This window comes from Anser anser, assembly GCF_964211835.1.
Source record: "Anser anser genome assembly, chromosome: 4".
Lineage (NCBI taxonomy): Eukaryota > Metazoa > Chordata > Aves > Anseriformes > Anatidae > Anser > Anser anser.
In genome coordinates, this window is record NC_139724.1 from 38,038,754 (window position 1) to 38,056,991 (window position 18,238).

Below are 18,238 nucleotides of genomic sequence, written 5' to 3' on the forward strand. Positions count from 1 at the left end.
GTGAATATGCAATACGCGGGCAACCAAAAACTGTCTAATATAAAGGTTTAATAACTCTTTCTATGGTCTCCTTATCTTATTTCTTCTGGAAAGTATGGAATGTCATTGCAGGTGCTTCTTGGATTTTCATGTGATATTGGAGCTTAATCATTTTTGTGAAATGACTGAAATGATGTTGCGTTATATTTAAGAAATGTTAAATGACCGTTTTTCTGAACCAGCACTCTTTCCCTGTGCTTCTACTGATGAGTGCATAGGGCCACTTTGGAAGGCTTTGGTTCTGAAGTTACTCTCCTCCTTGGGAAGTTTGTTTCCTTTTCTTGTTACGTAAGATTTGATGATTTTGGATCCCAAACCACTGTATAGCTAAGTTTCCACAGGATAGTTACCATTATCACACAAAGATGGAGTGGTTGGCCCTTTCTTCTCGGGGTGAGGATCTAGCCAGCTTTAAACAGCATATTTGGCATTTTGGCTCAGGTGACAAAGGGAAGGGCATTTTGGGTGCTTAATGTCTTTGGTTTCCATTGGAAGAAGTAAACATAACTGAATGCTTTTAGTGGTTCTTGAACCATGCCTGAAATTAGATGATTTATTTCAGGACTTTCAAGAAGTCTTCAGCAACCTCAAGTATTATAATGTTGTAAATCTGTAGAGTCTTCTGACTTACTTTCATCAAGAGGCTAACTTGGCATCTGTCTCGCTTGTATTCCATGGTAACCTCTGGTGTAGCAGCTGCTAGGCTTGTGGAATAGTTTAGAATGAGTTAATAATTGGTTTGAATAATGGTTATAGTAACACCAAGCAGCCCTATTGCCACCTAGGTCATCTGGGTATTCTTACTTGAGCAGGCTCTGTAAAGATCTGCACGCTGGTGTAATGGAGAAGCTAGAGAATAAATCTTCTGAATGTTGTTTTAAGGTTTTTTAAAAAGAATTAAAGTTAATAATCAGTTCACAAAGTAGGTGATGCCTTCGCAGAAGTTATGTGCCACCAAAACATGTCAGGAATTCTGATATAATAGTACACTAATAGAGTTGTTGGTTGATAGTTTTAGTGTAACATCATTTTACGAATTCAGCTGTTTCCACGCCACCTACAAGGAGTACTTCCTCCTGAGCATGGTTTAACTGTGACTCACACTGTAATGCATGTAGAAATACAGAAAAAAAAGTCATTTCTTCAGGCCATAGAGTTTGGGAATCTACCAATAGGAGGAGCAGGAGCTTTGCCAGGTCAGAGGCCATCTCATATTATTTGAAATGAATTGCAAAACCCTTCTGTTTATGGTTCAGGATGTGTTGTGACAGCTCAAGGGTTCGTATTTCTGTTTTAATTCAGCTTGCCTACTGCTTTAGAAATCGCCAGTCTGAAGCCTCTTCCTTTTGTGACGACTTATCTAGAGAAATGCTGTGATAATGACATAAAACTCACTGTAATCTGAGCTACAGATTTGTCAGGTTGTAATTGAGAGGCATGTAATGTTTGGCCAGGCTGTCTAATGCTTTATAGTTTCTTTTCTTTGTTTTTGTTAAATCTGTTGAAGTCAAAGATCATCAAACAGTTGAGAGGAGGAACTGCTTATGTGAAAGAGTTAATGTCATCCCCTCCATTTCATAAGTTGAGAAATTCATGTTACTATCTCCCTGCAGTTCTGCAGAGTGAACAGGAAGTTGAGATTTCATATATCTAATCTCAGTTCCTTTTTTTAATGTAGGAAAAAACTAGATGTTTGGATAAAACTAGACTTTCTTCCAAAGCCAAGACCAGATATTAAGTCATTTCTCTTTCTCGTAAAGAAGAAATATAAGACAAAACCCCATTTTGTTATATAATATGTGCAGTTCACATTTAGTGACCCAGTTGGGATGAAGGAGGCTCTTGCTTGCATGTAGATGTAGTAAGGTCCCTTCACGACTTGTGAAACCCACTTGTCTACCCAGAAGGGATTTTGTTTGGTAAGGAAAGTTGAAAAAATGGATTTCTAACTATAAAGTATTTCTTCATTCCTTCCCTTCCTGCTTCCCCGAAAAGCATTTCTCTGGAAAACTGGAATGCTTTATTGTTGCGAGATGTGCTTGGTAGAAACTGATTGGTTTTGCAAAGGTGGTAAAAAGATGTGTTGATAATTCTTGCGTTGAATCCAGACTGATGCAGATTATCTGATTCTAGTACTAGCTGCAGGATGTGGATGGTCAGAGTTGCCAGATCATGTGTGGAAAAGAAGGAGATTGAACCCTTCAGTTTAAAACACATTTCTGAGCGTAAGGGGAATGTATCTTTCAGTGAGTTTATCGTTTCTGCTTTCATTGTAGTTTTGGTCTTTGACATAGAATTGTAAAAGTGTGTGTGTGTTAAATAATCGTGAGGATTTAACAAATGGCATTCAAGGGGAAAAAAAGTTCCAGCTATTCTGTCGTATGGTTAGCACTGACTGTGTGTTTCTGACAGGTGACTACTGCAGGGGAATGCTCAGGACCCAAAAGGTGATTTAGGGAACATCAGGCATGTATGAAAGACAGTGCCTGGTCTTATTTTCTGTGTTCCGCAAAATCCGAGCATGGCTGGCGTTGCGTGTTTGTATGCACATGCACAACATACATGAATTAAACCTGCATCCATTTTGGCCGTTCTGCTGTTAATGAGCAGAGCGCAGTCATGGCTTCGATCACGTAGCATACTTCAGAGAGGCGCCATTTTGTCACTTCAGCTGGGAACTTGCAGACACGCTGTGGAGGTCACTAGCCTGTGGCTGTCCTGTGAACGTGTCCGTGGGTGACTGGTGGTGGGGTTTGTGTCCTGGGGTTGCTGAGCCAGGTGCTGTTGTAAGGAAAGGTGAGCAGCTGGAGAGGAAGCCATTTAGCTCGGTGTCTGGACAGGCAGAGTGCTCACTGACCAGCCTCACAGGCAAAACCAGCGTCCAGTAAAAGTGGAATTTCTCTGAAGGCTTTCTGCAATGCCAGCACTGAAACTATTCCTGTCAGAGGTGGTAGTCCTTCGCTTCACCACGTGAACCAGGACCGGTGCTGGTGCTTGTACCCCCTCTGCGCCGAAGCTGATCGAAGCATACGCCCCGCAATGCGAGCGCCTCGATTTTATCCTACAGGCTGTTCTCCTCAGAGGAGCACTGGGTGGGGTGTTCTTCTCTTTTGCCACAAAACAGATACTGGTTTGGATTTTTAAGGAGGGGATTTTTACAGTGTTAGGCAGAAGGTAATTCAGACTGCTTTTGTGGGACCGACCGTAAAATCCATATTCAGGTCCTGACCCATCTGCGCTCAGCAGGTCTCCGTCCTGCTGCCAGTGTTCCCTCGTGCCCTACTTTTCTCCACTTGGTCAGGCTTGTGCTTGGAAATCCCCACTCCTAGCCCTGCCCCACATACCCTAATCTGCCCTAGAACTGGATATTAGCTTGTGAGGAGGCGGCAGGTGTTGCCCCTTAGCCTCATCTTTTCCTGGATGCTTCTTGCATTCTTGCTTAGCTGGGGCTACAGGCATCAGCACAGATTTTCCCTGGGGCTGGTAACTTCTAAGGTATCTGAGGATTAGAGGTCTTCTGCTGTTCTGTGCTTCCTGTGTGATAGTGAAAGAAACTGGTTTCACACCAAGATGGAACAGGGGCTTTCTTAGACTTGTATGTGATTTAGGAAATAAAAGCAAGCCTAAAACAAACTTCTCTCTAAAAATTTAGACCTTTGTTTAACCTAAAATGTTCCATTTAGTTTTTGAAGGTATTTGTAAGGTTTAATGGTAGTCTTTTTTCTTTCTTTCTTTCCTTTTTTTTTTTTTTTAAACCAAAAGTAATTTCAAATTGGGGAAAAGTGAAAACATTTTCTTTGGAAAAATTCAGAATCATTAATTGTGCCTGTTCTTGGTTCCAGCTGTTCAATATGTATGCATAATGGTAAGAGAAGAAAGCAGCCAAATGGAATAGATGTTGAATGGCTGAGAGAGAATTTGATGTTTGGAGCCAAGTGAGGGAGGGAGAGTAATGAGAGGTCGAAACAAAACAGAATTCTCTGTGGGTGTAAGAAAAATAAAACTAGACTGCAGCTCTTTGCCTGCATGCGACTGTGAGGATGCTGCAATTATCGTTCTTATTGAAACCACTAGTTATGTTGTTTGAAATTGGAGGGATGTGAATGAAGAGGAGAAATGACACCATACTGGTGTAGAACTACCTTCAAATTCTCTTTTCTGTCTTTTGTTTTCGTCTTATGAATTGAAGAAGCGTCATCTGCTCAGTCTGTTTTTGCATGTGAAGGATAAAGGGAGATCTGTGTCCAGAGAACATTTCTGAAATGTAGTAGTCTTCGTCCTTTCCAAGTGAAAAGGTGTGTTTCTTGCTGGAATAGTAAAAGAGATTTTCTACTTTCCTGAAGGTTATCTTTGGGATAGTGAGAAAAAGAGATTGTTGATGTTCTGGGTTTTGGCTTTTTTTTTTTTTTAAGCCTACCTGAAAGTAAAGAAGAAAGTCTACAGATCTGTATTCACTGTATGAAAGTGTACCAGAAACAGAACTGTCTTACTAGATTTTAGGGGAAACAAGCTGGAATGGAAATAATGACTGATACTTTGAGGATCGTTTGCTGAACAACTAACAGAGACATAGCGAATGCCTGTCTTTGCTGTGTTTGACTTATAAGCATTGTTTTCTTCAAAAGATTTGCACTGGAGTTCAAATGCAGTGCCTGCCTTTTATAAATGCCAAAATTTGCTCCCTAGAAGTCAGTCTCCCATAGATTCTTAAGGACAGAAGGGTAATGGAAATGAGAGCAAGTGGATTCTTGCCATCTCACCAGGCAATTTGTAAAAGCTAGCCTGGCCTTCTAGTACTTAGCTTGCCAGTATCATTTGCCCATCTTCTTGTGAAGGAGGTCTTATTAGCAGAAATCACAAGAAACAAATGTTGGACAGTATTTGACTAAGATCAGATCTCCACAGCGCAGTCCTAAAAACAAACAAACAAACAAAAAACCTTTAGCTTGCTGGTATTTGCTCATTAACTGTCTTTCGAGACCTGTGAGTATGTACTTTTTAACCTAATACACAGTTTGTTCATTCCATATACCTAGTGTTTTTCTCTAATACCAAGTTTTTCTCTAGTCTAAGCCTTGTAAAATCACAGTATAACTGCACTGCTCCCATGTCCCAACTGAATTAATAATCTTACTGTAGGAAAACCATGGCTCTCTCTGGTGAAACCTACTTTCCAGAAACCATGCTGACTGGTATTCCTGTTTTATCCTCTGAGTCACTGCTGATAGAGAGCTGAAAGAAATGGTTCCATTGTTTTGCTGGAGACGTGTCAGAATAACCAACCTTTTTCTCATTTTGAATATCACAATTGTAGTGGCAAGTCTTCAATTCTTAAAAATTTCTACACTTTTCCAAGGTTTGTTAAAATATATTGCTGTGTGATTGGCTTCTGGTCTAGTTTCTTGAAGACTGAGAGCATGAGTTATTCTTGTCCATAAATAAGTTGTCCTACCTTACTTCTAGAAGCAGAAATTGTGTATTTCCGACTGTACAAGGAGTGTATTTAATGTCCTCTACTTTGAAGTCAGCAGAATAGCATATTACTTATTCCTACACAATCTGGATTGCAGCTAAAGAGCAGTTTGCTCTGTTGTTCAGCTAGGTCTGTAAGTCTGATGATACAACATGTGCCAGCCAACACTCCATAAGTTTCATTAGCTACAACTGTAATCTCAAAGCATGGTGGTTTTGAAATGTCGATAGCCAGTATCTAAAAATAGTATCTTAATAGTATCTTAAATATCTTAAATAGTATCTTAAAATGCTACCCCCTCCTGCTTCTTTTTTGCTACTTTTTTCTTAGAGGGCAAGTTGTCATCATCAATTTAAGTTTTCCAGTCTTGTAACCCACTCCACATGCTTTCAGCAATACCAGCCACAATCCATTTCTTACTGTTCACAAGCCTCTCTAACTCTTCATCTCTTTCATCCAAAGTCTAAAGAGTTAGGTTTCCATCCTGCGCAGGTCATGTTGTCTACTTAGTGTTAAACAATACAAAAGTGTCTACTTTGTTAAACAATATTTGTCCTTGTGTCATTTCTCTAAGACTGTGACGGTCCCTAACTTTACGTTTTCCTGGAGACTAGACTTACAGAATACTTCTTGTTCATTTATTTTTATTTTCCTTCCATAATTCCCAGGTTTGCCAGCTAGCTTCTCAACATCTCAGAAATATTTACTAGACCTTTATTTTAGAGGAGTCTGTATTCCTATGTTTACTTTCATGAATATATAAATCCGAATGTCTCTAAAAAGTCGGTTTGTGCCCTATAACACTGCTGGTCCAAACTATTCAGAAATTCTAAAATTGCTTTAAAATCGTGAGCTCTTTCAAATAATAGATATTGAGGGTGGTTGTAGCAATTGTCTTCCAGTTTTCCAAACCGTTAGGATTCTTGTTTTCCTACTGTTCTTTACCCATACGGGACAGATACACTTTTTAAAGTAAAGCTTTGATTCTCCTATACCACCTTGACTCAAGGAAGTGAAACTTTAAGGAAAATATGTAAAAGCTTACAGTAACATTGCAAGGTAATGTAATACTTATGATTTTCCTTACCCTTGGTTCAGTGTCACCTGTTCTCATGCTGCCCAGCCAGACAGCTAAGGTTATGGTGTCCATCTCTTCTCCACCCCTTCTCCCCCTCCCCTGCTCTTTTTGTCCTCCCCCACGATCCACCAGTCTAAACCTCTCTCTTGGAAGCTTCTCCTTGGCCGTGTTTGTATTTCTAGCACGTGTCACGCGGCCCTTTCAGAAAAGACACCTCGCAGGAACAAATCACATTGGTTCCAAGCGGCTGTCGGCGGCGAGGACGCGGGAGAAGTAATTGCTCGGCACAAAGAGCGTGTTTATAAACAGCTTCATCTGCCACCAACAAGGAAGCCGTGCACGCGTTTCTGTGTGTAGTGGCTTTATTAGACATTGCAGTTAACAGGAGTAATAAAATCATCACCAGCTCCTGGCCAGATTTAACAGTACAGCCGCGGGTCTAGGGAGGCCTCCGCTTCGTCTCCATGCCAGGAGCGCGAGGAAGATCTCTTCTTCCTTCTGACGCTAACCGCCGCTGAGGTGGGTGGCTGGCTTTCCCTCGCTGGTAGTGGCAGGCAGACAAGCCTCGTCACTAATTTGGGAATAGAAAGGGCTTTGCTGGAAGGCCGGGGGCCGTTCACAGCTGTCCGCCCATTTCCTGTGCGGCGAGTAATTCAGGAGGGCAATACCTTGCAAATAAGCCAGCTGTGAGCAGCAGCAAACACGCGCTGTACTGTGCTTCACAATGGCCTTCTGCTTGCTTTGGCTGTTGTGTCTGGGCTCTGGAGGTACCGAAACCTACCATCTTTCCACAGAAGAACCATTTAAAGTGTCTTTTTTTTTTTTCCCACTACCATCTGTAAAGATCCATTTATAAATAAAGAAGTGATCAGTCTTCATTAGGCATGTGGCAGCGAGCTTTACGTCGGTGAGAGCTGGACTCCTAGAGCTCGCTGCGCTGATTGTAAGGGGTTACCTGCACTGCCTTCAGCCTGCATTTCCACCCCGACCCATGCTTCCACGCCCAAGGGTCATTTTGTGTCTCTCCGCTGTTGTTAAATCCAAAACTGCCTTTGGACTCCGCTGTCTGGCAGGGAACAAACTGTTAGTAAATTCCTTTGCTATAGCAAAGCCTCTTCCAGATAGTCTGGAGTTTGTTCTTCAGTGTAAGTATATTGTCCTCGTCTTTCCCAGCCTCTGTAAAGAAAACTGGAAACTGGATTTAAAATTAACTCTCTCTTTCTTTCTCTTTCCATCTCTCTTTCCATCTCCATCCCACAGTAGGGGTCTATATGAACTGAGCTTTTATTCCAAGCAAACTTGTAGATTTTTTATTAGTATCAGAAGAAGAGATTCACTATGCACACAGAGAGATTCTTCCGACCAGAACGGCTCTCGAGTAAGCAGTGCCGTCCCCTGCGCTCCATTTGCTGCAGGAGGGATGGGAGGACTCTGCCACGTGCGTTTCCTTTGGTTTCTGCTCCCTGCCACAGACCGTGGTGGTCTCCCAGCCTGCTTTTTTTTCAGGGACCCCTGTCCCTGCTGTCTGACTCTGTGGCAGCGCCCGCCTCTTAAGGAGCTTGCAGCAAGCAAAACTGTTTATCAGACGATGGATCAATAAGGGTTCAGAGGTTACAGGGTATCCTGTAATTAAAAAGCCTATTTTGAACTATTAATAGATTGTGGTTACCTTAAAAACAAGCTCCATCCTGTTCTTTTTTTTTTTTTTTTCCACGTTTCAGCCTGCCTTGTTTTTTTCCATGCCGTGTAGGCTCCTTCCCTCTGCCCATAGCTCTGCTCTCAGGAGAGGTGCTGCGAGGAGGGCTGGGGAGCTCCTGAGGCTGAGCGTCGGGCCGGCTGGCGAGCAGGGGATGACACCACTGCCATCCCTCCCGATTACACGCGCTGACAGCTTCGTTTTGGGTAACACAGTGAAGTGCTCAAAAATCAGAAATGCCACAATTGAAGTTGTCCACAACTATCTGCGCTACCCTGGAAGCTGCAAGAAGTGGCAGAAGAAGAAAAAGGATGCAGGAAGAGAAGCTAAAACATACAGGCATCATACAGGAGGCTGAGCGCTGCCAGAAAGAGCAAATTCCCTGCTGTATCATAATCCCCGGGCTCCTTAAGTGTTCCCAGTGATGCCGAAGCAGGCTGTTTATCCAAACACATGAACACAGTTCAGCTCTTTTGCCTGAGGAGGAGGACATCAGTAAATACCGATTAATGTTCCAGCTAGGAGCTTAGGTCCAACTAATACTTTTCAGAAGAAAAGTAATCGGCTGAGCTTTGGTGGCTTATTGTCACTCATCTTTGTTTACTGCAATTCATGGCTTTCAGCCTGTTAGCAGTCCGAAATTGTGTAATACCTCTTGAAAGATAGTCCCAGTAAGTGGTTAAGAGTGCAGATTTGGAGGCCTGCGTTCAGGAGGTTCTGCCAAATCCCAGCTGATGCATCTCATTTGCTAAAGAATGTGGCTTCTGCGCTCTCAGCAAAGATTTCATTCCTCATGGGCAGTGGGAAACCTGCCCTTGCTATGTTATTGTTCAGCAGCTCAGCATTAAGTCCGGGACAGCCAACTTTGTTACTATGGGGAGAAGCCAGTCTGTTGGCTCCTCGGTTCTTTGTCCTCGTGTCGTGCTTGCATACATGTATTCTTGGGTCCTCCTGCCCTTAGTTAGCTTCCTTCCGTGTGTGTGAAGAACACTTTGCATGTATCAGCCTGCAAGCCTATCTTACACGTTGTGAAGAAAGCACCCATCCTGTGTCAACACATCTTGCCAACAGGTGGCTTGCTCATTTACACCCAGTGGGAGCTTGTTAGCAGCTCTTGCTCTGCAGTAAGAGTGGGAGCTGTCGAGGCAAGGGCAAGTATCTCGTAAGAAAGCAAGCCCACGTCCAGCAGCACTGTCACAAAATCATGTTTTAATGTTTTACCTCTCTCTTTTTCACTTCTTTTTCACACTTGTGCAATATTAAAGTCTAATCCTCGCTCCAGAATCTCAGTCTTTGGCTGCTCATGCTAGCAGCCTTCTGTAAAATCTGCTCTGCCAAGTTCTTCCCCACTAGCTAAAATCTCAGTTTTTTAAAAGTAGTGGCACACCTGTAACCTGTCGTTTGTTTCCTTATGCTATCTGGAGAAACTTATGCTATTTTGGGGAGAAAAAAGAGAAACAAAAAGATTTTCAAAGGGTCAGCCTAGAAAGCGTTTAAGGTCTGCCCTGAGAAGATACCTCCTCATCGGATGTGACTTTCCTTACAGGCTTGAGAGTTAACGTTCTCAAAAGAATCTGCATTTTAAATTGCTTTTGGTACATAGTATTGCCTAGAGAAAGGAAAATTCACGAGATTGCCCAATAGGCACGGTCTAGGGAATTATTTTTCCAGTGTGTACTTCTCTCCCTCTAAGTCCGGCAGGTTTTTTTTAAGATCTGCCCTATATTACATTTGTTCCTTTTCTCTTCCCCTGCTATTCCACGAGCCATTTTTCTCTCTCTCGCTCTAACCTCCCCCCTAAAGCTTGCCCTCTGTTTCCCCTCATTCAGCTTCTGCTTCTCTGCCTCCCCTTCTTGTCTGCTTAATAGCACGGCGCTGTTTTTTGGTGTTGTCACAGCGTACAGGAAATAACTGAAGACACCATGGCTTTGTGTGGCCTGTGTACCTCTGGCTGATGGAAATAGGATGAAATATTTGTTGTCATACTAAATGTTTTTTTAACCAGTCATGAGACAGATGAAGGACTGGGGGATCTCAGATATAATCTCGCTAATGTGGTGGCACCATCCATGTGATAAATCTGGCCGCTCCACCTTCAATCTGCCCACTAATCCATCTCAGCCAGGACTTTAACATTCAAAACTGTGGAGCAGCCCTGCTGGATTAAGATTGCTTGTAGTATACCCTTATTGTAGATGGCTGAAACAAAAAAAAAAATGTGTGTAGGAGTTTTCTATTGTTGAATCGCTAGTGGCATGTAGTTTCCCACACCCTGAGGGTTTGTTTCTGGCAGTAAATTCGTTTTATAAGCCCTAATATTCTTATAGATGGAAAAGTAATTTCAAGTGATTTTTGTTGTGACTTCTAAGTTGTGTTAATGATACCTTCTCTCGCCCTTCACGTGGCGTGAAACTGTTCTCATCGTTTGAAGATAGCTTCACTGCTCCCTCAAAGTGATGTGTAAAACAGAAATATTTAAGGCCTTTCAAGACATTTCTGGTATAGTTAATATGTATGTCACAAAGTACGTAGCGTGCATATGGATGTATAGTAAAATTTAATGTACGTGGTTGTTCTGGGGTGGTATTTACCTCCTTCACGTTACCACGTGGGGGTCATTAGGCAGGAGTGCAGGACGGTACCAGGCAGCCTGCATGCCTCGGGCAGAGGAAGCTCTGAATTTCACCTGGAGATTTCAGAGATGAGAGAGGTCTCTGGGTTTGCTGAAGCAGAAGTTTCTGTTTGCACTCGCCCAGTTCCTGCACCTGGTTTGCACGGGGTTGGCATCCTTGGAGCTTCCCAGTGCTCCAATGGGAGCTAAAACCACAAAAAAATCAGTCCCTGACTCTGGTTGCATACAGGGTGGGCTGCGAGGGTACTGCTGAAGGGACACGGGTGTCACCTGCAGACGGGCTCACAGTTTGCTGGAATGTCAGGAGACCTCGAGAGAGCTCCCAGCACTGTGACTACGACCTTTGTGCGTGCTCCAGCATTGCAGGTTAGGGCTCTGCTTTCCTCTCCTCCCGCTCAGGACCTCTGCTCTGGGCACAGCGTACTGTGTCAACAAAATGCAGAGCGTTGATGTAGACAAATGAGCTTTCGTTCACGCTCCCGAAGAGCACGTTCCTCTGGATGAAGCGTGGCCATTTGGAAAATCCTCCTAAGCAGCCCTGACATCCAAGTCCTGCTGAGGATGCTGAGCTGTGGGGCACCGCGTTGTTTTTAAGGCGGTCTTTTATCACCTCACAGATTTTTTCAAAGCCAAAAACGCAGGTTATTGCAATTGATTTTCAATTAATTGAGAATCACGTGGTCTCTCTCTCGCCTTCATTTTCTTTACCTCTTGCACCCCTTTTATTTTCCTATTAATAGACCGTGCGTTGCCTTTTCAACTTGGCGAGCGCTTTCTCACCTACACAGCCCTAGTCAATGGGAGCGCTTACGCAAGGATTGCACAGCCTGCCCCCTGTGTTAATGAAATTGAAGAAATGTGTGGTGGTTTTTTTTCTAGTTCTTTAGGATTAGATTCATCTTTTTCAAAGGCTTTTTCTGGCCTCACAAAATTAGATCACTGCTACGTAAAAAACAGCCCACTGTGATCACAGCTTAATAGCACAATGCCAGAGCTCTCTTGAATGTTGTTCCCATCTCTTCAAGATTAAGTAAGATCCAGTGGGCTGGACCTCTCATCTGCATAATAAAGGCCAGCGAGGCAGCTTGTAAATCCTTTCTTTCCATCTTTATGCCTTGCAGTTTGGGACCTGAAGGCTTGAAATAATTTTTGCTTGCTAAGAAGAAACTTTCTGTAATACATGTGGAGATGCCATTATGCTAATTAGCGTTGTTAGGAACAATCAATGCGTGCATGTCATCCAACAGCAAGCGCCGATCCCCTCACAATCAGCAATTTATCATGCCTTGCCAATGCAGCAGGGCTGGGACTATTTTATTCAGATAAATTTCTCATTCATTTAGTCAGTAAATCATGGTGCACTTCATGATAGTCATTTTTAATGTGATTGCATTTTGTTAAGTTTTAATCACGCATAATGGATTTTATCTGGCAATGAGGTCAACCGGTAGCCTCTGCCATTTGTATCTTACCCTCCCGGCAGGGAGAAGTGTGTGGCCGTAGCCAGGCCGTAAGGATCATTTAGGCTGGAAAAGACCTCCCAGTACCAGGCTGGGGGGGACGGGGAAATCCAGGAGGCTCAGGAGGATGAGCCCTTAAGAGTGGTTTCAAGCGGCTGATGCTTAGCTGAGCATTTACCCAAGCTGCTCGTGCAGTGTGGATGTGAGGCCTGGAACCGTGGGGGTTTTCTGAGAGATGGGCTCTTTGCCTTGGCATCTTCGTCTTGAGTCCAAACTCCACGTGCTGCTGAGGCTTGCTCGTTCTTCAGCTGATGGAAGAAGTCCTGTTGTGTTGAGCTGCAGAAGGAAAGTGCCCTGAATCCCCCTTGCAGTTTCAATGCAATGCTGCTATTCCTGCTTATTTTCTCTGAAGGGCTATGGAGAGTTTCTACTTGTTTCTTGTGTGTGGTTTGATTTCTGAAGCAGGCCATGAAGGGCTTTTTTCATGCTTTTCTCTTTTGGCGGTTTCTCTATGCTTAAGTCAACCCCTTAAGTCATCAAGCGTTTTTTCTTACCGCCCTTCATGCTTGAAGTTTTCCATTTTGTGAACTAAAAAGTTGCTTTTTGGGGGGGTGTCATCAGACAGCTTCTGATCAGCTGCTTGGGCTGGGTTGCTCGTCCGGGCATGGGGAAGAACCATATCAGTCCTCACTGGCTGCATTATCAGGCTTCATCTCTTTTCCCCTGAGATTCCCAACCCTGTGGCTATACAGTCAGGCCCCAGGCTGGTTGAACCCCTGGGAAGGGACCCGAACCTCCTGCAGGTGCTCCCTGCTCTTCTGGCCCCTGCCGCACCGCTGCTGCCCCTCGCTGTCACTCTGTCACGCTTGTGGATGGGGTTTTCTCTGCCTTCCTTCAGAGGACTTCACGCAAGATCGGTGTATCGTGCAGAAAGCTGCTCGGGTTCTTCTGGGACAAAAGGTACTGTATGAGTATAAAACCCTTTTAATGTCCCAGAAGGCTGGCCATCAATCATGGGACAGCCATTTCAGTCCTTCCTTCGGATTCCTGATCTTCTTCTGTTGTTGCTCTGCTGAGAGTGTGACAATTTGGAGACTGATGACCCTTCCTTGTACCGCAGCACTGGAGGGGAGAGAGGCAGAATTAATTGTCCATGACTTTTGCAGGAGCTTTTTCCTGCTGTACCAACCTACCGGGACACCTTGTGTGTCCTAACACTGTGACTCTCCGCCCTGCTCTGACTTCCCTGCAGAGCCTGACGTGCTCCTTCAAGGTCTGCTTCTCTCCGGTTACACTGGTGTAACTCAGGCACACTCGCTGAAGTCAGCAAAGTTTTGCAGAAGTCACTTCAGAAAAGAACTGGGTCTTTTGTTTGGTAAATGGATGTTGAATAAACCTCTGCTTTTTTTTTTTCTTAATATTTAAGAGAAGAGCACCCCGAAGGCATTTTATATCTTAACAGGTTTTTAGTATATCTTTCTGTCTTTCCCTGTCTCTCTAATGCAACTTTGCCTACAGCCCCATGTGTTAGCAATGCAAAGCACATTTTGAAAGCCAAGGGAATCCAAGCCTTTCCAGATGAACACTGTGATTTAAAAAAAAATCTAGAAAGAATAAAGGTTGTCCAAGTGGCATATGGCATGATAGTGACCCTGCTGTAAGGACAGACGTACAGAGCTAATGGTAATCCTATACTGGAGCCAGATAACATCCTGAGGTTAGGAAATCAAAGCCCCATGCTTTGGCTTAGCAGAGAATTAGCATGTGGAGCTCGCCTTAGCTCTGGAAACAGGGCAGTTTGCTTCTTCCTCGTGTTGCTTTTGGGGCTTGCAGTCTTGGCAGCAGCGAGATCCTGCCCTATCCTGTGCAGGAGAATCAGACCCACGGAGTCCGACCGGGGAACCGAGCACGTTTAGCAAGGCTTGGGCGGTTGGGTGGGCTCAGGGATAAGGTGTGACTCCGCTAGGAGCAGCGCGGGACCATTTCATGGGGTCGAGCGCAGTGCAAAGGCACATTTGTCTTCCAGGGAGAAACGTGACATAACTATTTCCCTGCCTAGTAGCACGCAGGCATGGCTTGGCATCAAGCGAGCGAACCGCTTGTTACATAAATGCTGTGCCCTCCTTAAAAACACAAAGTTGCAGTCAGGCAGTAATAAAAACCAAGTTTTTTTTGCGTTTTCTCACAAACTGCCTCTGCCTTGCCCCAGCTCACCTCTCTGCCCTACTGTATGTAATTTTTATTTTTCCCTCTTTCTTAGGGTTTTAAAAGATATTTAGCAATGAGATCTTTCTTAGTCATTTTCTGAAGGAAAGTAGGTCACGTCTTCAGATGTACTCAATATCGATATCAGTGCTTGGAAAAATGGACACAGAAATCACTAGTACAGGACCGTCGTTTTTTGGGGTGCAGTTTTGGGTGTCTTGGTGGCGTTTGGGTGGGCTTGATTTTTTTACACAGCAAGACAATCCTGGTTATAGCAAGTGTCAACAGAAGACATTTTGAGCATTTTTATAATGTTTCTTCTTATATTTACTTTTATTTTACTACAAAGGAAGGATTTGGGTACAGAAAAAAGCACATATCTCAGTCTAAAAGCAACATATGAGTTAAGAAGAATAAAAGAAAAGCTTATTTTGGATGGAAATCTCCTGGCTCAGTTGCAGAAGGTAGACAGGGGTCTGAAGAATTTCTTGTTGTTATTCTTAAAAGTGTATGCACGTGTTTTGTATTGGATGATTAGTGGTCAGGAATGGGGCTCCGTCCTATTTTTTCTATTGCATATACAATAACGTCTAAAGAACTTGTCACCGTAGTATCTGGATTTAATCTACAAAAATAAGATTAGGACAAAATTAAGGTATCTCAATCACTCCAAAGGTGAACTCTTTTATCTACTTAAAAGGCACACATCAGATTTTTTTTTTAATGTAAGTTTTTGGAAAGAATTTGGATTTTATTCATTCTTTTAGAAACGAGCTTGAGTGTTTCTTGTTGTTTCTCTTTGCATTTTGCATTCAAATGGTGGTGGTATTAAATTTATCTTTCTCTGCTTTTGTATTGCATAATCTGCTGCTTTTTTTTTTCCCTTGTACCTAGAGTTACATTCTCTTACTTAGAATAATGTATGATGGGAGAAAAGACAAAACTCATTAAAATACTTAACTAGGAAACAGTCCACTTATACCATCCCCTCTTGTTTTTGACATTGTCGCTGGAAGCAGGAGCACAGAGATGGTAATTTCTGCACACACAGGCGAACAGCCATTGTGGATATTTAAAATCCAGTCCGTTAGCAGAGTAGCCACATTATATTTGTTGCAAGTGATCGATCACTAACAGTTTAAAACTCAGAGATTGGGAGCTTCTGTTGCAGATTGAAGAGGGTTATTTCATGTTGTTGAGAATTCCTGTCAGAATATAAAAGTGTATTAGCAGAGAAGGTGCTGCACACCCTAGGGTTCCTTGCAATATCCAGTTCACTAAGCACACACACATGGCAAAAATCAGACCAAACAGCCAAGATTTTAGCTCTCTGTTGCTTCTTTTGGATCAAGCACGTGAACAAAAAACACTACATGATACTCGCCCTGCCCTTGTGATCTCTGAACAGGTTTTTCCTTTGTGAAATGTATTTTGTTTCAGCTCCTGATAAAGCTGTTTGTAATATGGACAGGTTGCTCAGTAATGGCGTTGTGAAAATAATTTTAATTGTTGTATGTAATTGTTTATCGATGTTCATGTCGAAGAAGGTCTCCGACAGTACTTCACAGTACTTCTGGTTGGAGTGCTAAACATGAATTTTAATCGAGTCGTAAGAGTGGAGCCAATCCATCTGTTCTCATCCCGTTCTCTGGGCCCTAGGTACAGCATCTCGGTGCACATTACTGAGTTGTCCAAGGGAAGTTCCTTAAAGGGCAGTGGTGCCCCCAAATCCTACAGAAAGTGCAGGTTGGAGCCCTCATTCTCACTTCATCTTTTGAAAAGTGTTTCTCTGCGTGTCCATCCCTTTGCTCTTTCAAAACCCATCTAGGCAAGAGCGCTCTCTCCTCTCCCCAGCATCAGCCCCGCAGGTGGCTGCGTTGGTGTAGCCCAAGAGGATGGTGATGCTGAAGGGACGATGCATAGGGCGGTGTCCGCTGCCTCGCCTTCCGCTGTGTGGTCCCTGCTGGCTGCATGCTGTTGTGTGCAGAGGGTGTGCTCTGGGGCAGCCTTATTCCTACCTCAGCCCGGGCAGGCAGGTACAGCTGCTGCAGTGGCCGGAGCTTTTGCTCCTTGCTACAAAACCACTTCCTGACAAAGGTATGTCAGCTTTCCATCCTCTTTTTGCCCCATGCAAAAGGGAAACTTCCTTTCCCCCACTGCTTCAGAAATGCTGTAAAGCACCATATCTGAAAATTGGGAATGTCACCTGGGTTTGCCTTATGTTGGTTTGTTCGGATTTTCTTTGCAGTCATGGGAGCAGAAGAATTCCCTTCTGCAGAAGGGAAACAGCACTGGCTAAAGTAATATTCCCTTTTTTCTCGAGTGCGTAGCTGTTTTTGAGTCCTAGCTGACTCCTGTAGTCCTGCACTCGCTCATTTGCAGATATTTGTGACAGACAACAGGTTTCTTAGGAAACTGCAGTCTCGTTGTTGATACGGGGAGCAAAAGGGTATGGCTAGATAACCCGAAATCACCAATTAGCAAATAAGATTATAACCATTATCCGACCAATTCAGATGGAAAGGAGAAGCAGCAGAATGAAGTATTTAGGACAATTGTACTGAATGTTGTACCACAATTGGCCTCTGTCCAGCGGTCTTGCCTTGTTGCTTAGTGTGGTACTTGGGACAGTATTCCTGTTGCACTGATCAGACACTTGGATATCTACATATTTTTAACATTTCCCGGTAGGCCAGTTTCTGGAAACTCCACTATCACTGCGTTATTTAATTCCATCCCCATTCCAAACACTGTACAAGATTTTTCCTAAAACACAGCTTTATTAAATCTAGTCCAAATTCACAGTGGCAACAACAGCATCTGAGCTTTGTCCACAAGGAGAGTTTATATGTAAAGATAAGTTCTCATAAACAGGTTCTAAATCACATAAAGATATTATTTTGTGAAGACCTTCAGCAGGCGTTCAGTTTGCTTAAGGAATCTTCATGGTCAGTCTCATCAGAAGCACCGACAGATAAATATAATCCCTGCTGCTCTTCTCATATTTCTGCTTTCATAGACGCTGTCTATTAGCCTCTGAGATTATCATTGACAAAGTCAGAATATGGGGAGGAAAAAAAAAAAACACATAATAAATGTTTCATTTCACCTACTCGTCACCTTGTTTCTCTCACAGTTGTGCCAAAGGGGCTTTTGCTCCTAATGCTGCCTCTCCATGGCCTGCGTCAGGACTTGACGTAGCGCTGGCGTATTGGAAAATTCCTGTGCCTCTGGGGTGTTAAAGACGAGACTTAGGAACCATGGCACTTCGGCTTAAATCAGTGGTCTTACTAGAGAAACCTAGATATGCTCGGAAATGAGGGTGTAACTTTTTAGAGAAAGATTGGCAACCAGCAGAGGGTTGCAGCTGGAGAGCATGGTTGTTTTTTTTTCCTGGAACAGATCAGCAGTTTTTGGTCATCTGAGTAGAGCAGGAAGGCTCCCGAGTAGCAGTGCTGTCTTAGCAAATGTGTTGTCAGTCACAGAGTAGAACTGCTCGGGAACCTTCTGAAATAGATCAAGTGTTTGTCAGCAACTCAGTCTTTGACATACTCAGATCTTATGCTCCTTTTGTGCTTAGGCACTCCTCTTTCCTTAAGCATCCCACTGTTTCTTTGAAATCTTGAAGGGGTGAAGGAATTGTGTTAAACGTTAC

General features: G+C 43.4%; 1 protein-coding gene and 1 long non-coding RNA gene across 12 annotated transcripts in view; both read left to right on the forward strand.

The window, feature by feature from the left end:
* MAML3 (mastermind like transcriptional coactivator 3) overlaps positions 1-18,238 on the forward strand; it is a 273,831-nt gene that overhangs the window by 191,392 nt on the left and 64,201 nt on the right. The gene's annotated exons all lie outside the window — the stretch shown is intronic.
* LOC310899021 overlaps positions 1-18,238 on the forward strand; it is a 37,316-nt gene continuing 19,078 nt past the window's right edge. For both annotated transcript variants that reach the window (XR_014583919.1, XR_014583920.1), the window contains exon 1: positions 1-18,238. This exon is cut by the window's right edge. This is a non-coding gene — a long non-coding RNA (uncharacterized lncRNA).